The 1924-nt window shown below is 37.8% G+C and overlaps 1 protein-coding gene across 2 annotated transcripts in view; it reads left to right on the top strand.

Moving 5' to 3' along the window:
• The window catches only part of rnf19b (ring finger protein 19B), a 70855-nt gene that overhangs the window by 36011 nt on the left and 32920 nt on the right, over nt 1-1924 (top strand). The window contains exon 1 of one of the 2 annotated variants that reach the window (XM_015383411.1): nt 963-1065. The exons of the other annotated variant lie outside the window; for it this stretch is intronic. The gene's annotated coding sequence lies outside the window, so the exon portion shown is untranslated. Of the gene's footprint in view, nt 1-962; nt 1066-1924 lie in introns of those variants that run through there. 2 annotated transcript variants of the gene reach the window in all.

Below are 1924 nucleotides of genomic sequence, written 5' to 3'. Positions count from 1 at the left end.
TGTAGCTGAGGTGAACTAAAGCAAAGTTAAAGAGGTTTTAATAGAGGCGACATGGTATTGTGTTTTGCATCTACAAAACTAATATTCACTTAATTTATCATGATATTCTGCTAATGTGTCTAAAAACTTCTTATTTCTTTCAACTACCCACATTTATTTTTCAAAATGTTTAATGAAACACAAATGGAGCATATTTGCTGAACATTCAGTACAAAAAAAAAAGGTAACAAATGCAAATAAATAAAAAAAAAACACCTGAAAATAATCCACAGTTTGTGGTGCAGTGAATTGTGCTCATCAGGCCACATTTAAACACAAGGAGGAACATTAGAGGTAGGATTGTTTTAGGTTCCTATCCTCAGGAAGGAGCTGCATCCGTTCCACAGTAACTTGGCTTGTTGACTAGAAGTAGGTGTTGAGACCCACAATCTTCAGCTCAGATTATCCCAACAGTTTCTGTTTATTATTCTAGGAACAGCTTTAAATGCCCACAGCCTGGCTGTTTCAGACATGTTCCAACATATCTCACTGTGCTCTGTTATTCTTCCTTATTTTTTCCTCAATAAAAGCCTTATTATTATTAATAATATATTTAATATGATTGGAATTTGCTTCATGCTTTGCATTTTTTGGTGTTGGAGTTCACAACATGACCACTAGAGGGCTCAGACAGATGCATCAATTTGCCCCCAAATTAAATCAAAATAATAAATAATGATGGAAACGTGCAGATGTCTGCAGATCTCTAAAACAGTGATTATAAGAGAACTTGTGGTTCTGTAAACTATGGATTCAGAGCCTCAGCCTCTCCAAGGTTGGTCGGCTTATCTATGTTTTTCTGTGCGTCACAGCCCCCTCCTCACGCTCTCAGACATCCTAATCACATGAATGTTCTGACGTTTACTGGGTCAGCATAACTCTGTGTGTGTTTGAGAGAGACAGAGAGACAGAGGCCTTTGGACGAGTGGCTGTAATCAGATTTGTGAATGCTAAGTCAATCACAGAGGCTTGCTCAGTTGTTTGGTGCTTCACAGAGGGGAAACCAGGAAACATCTGGATTGCTGAGTGAGTGCGTTTGTCTGTTTCCTTTGTTGTGCTGGGAATTTATTTTCTGTTGCAACACAAACCAGCACAGCTTTTTCTTCCTCAGTAGTACTTTAAACGTAAATCTTAATGCGTAAGAACTTTTCAGGAACACCTTTCAGTTCTTTTTATTGGAAAAGTATGATTAATGCCATTAATCAGTTGAGCTGGAAGCACTATGTTTATATCCATGCTCATGAGGGAGTGTTATTAGTAATAGTGAATATGAACCCTGTGCCACACAGTGGCGGTTCTAGACCAAATGTACCAGGGGGGCCAGGAGGGGGCCAGCGTGTTTTCATGGGGGCAGAGAAAAGCATGAAATAAAACACAGGGATTCAAATATCAAAGCATAGGGCTTTGAATCCTGAGATTGTGAGTTCGATCCCCCACTCCCACAGACTGCCACTCTGGCTCCCTGAGCAAGACCCTTAACCCCACACTGCTCCCTGAGCGCCTCACAATGGCAGCCCACTGCTCTCCAAAGGGATGGGTTAAATGCAGAGAAGTAATTTCCCTCTGTATATAAAATAAAATAAAAAATAAAATAAAAATTAGGTCAATATACATTCAGAATTTAGGAATTTAACATTTTTTTAACTTAATTTAAGTTGAAATTACAGTTTTCTATAAAATCTGAATTAGAATTTAATTAGAGTTTAAGTTGAGTATTTTTTTTACATTTGTTTTGAAAAAAAAAAAAAACATTTAGCAGATGAAAACTGGGATCCTATCTCTATACCACTGATGCTATGTTTTTAAACAGTTAAAGGAATAGTACACCCAAAACATGATTAGCCTTCATTTTCTACTCACCCCCATGCTGAACAACACTCTGGAG

Source organism: Cyprinodon variegatus, unplaced genomic scaffold (assembly GCF_000732505.1).
Source record: "Cyprinodon variegatus isolate N-32 unplaced genomic scaffold, C_variegatus-1.0 Scaffold284, whole genome shotgun sequence".
Taxonomy (NCBI): Eukaryota; Metazoa; Chordata; class Actinopteri; order Cyprinodontiformes; family Cyprinodontidae; genus Cyprinodon; species Cyprinodon variegatus.
This window is presented reverse-complemented; position numbering and strand designations above follow the sequence as displayed.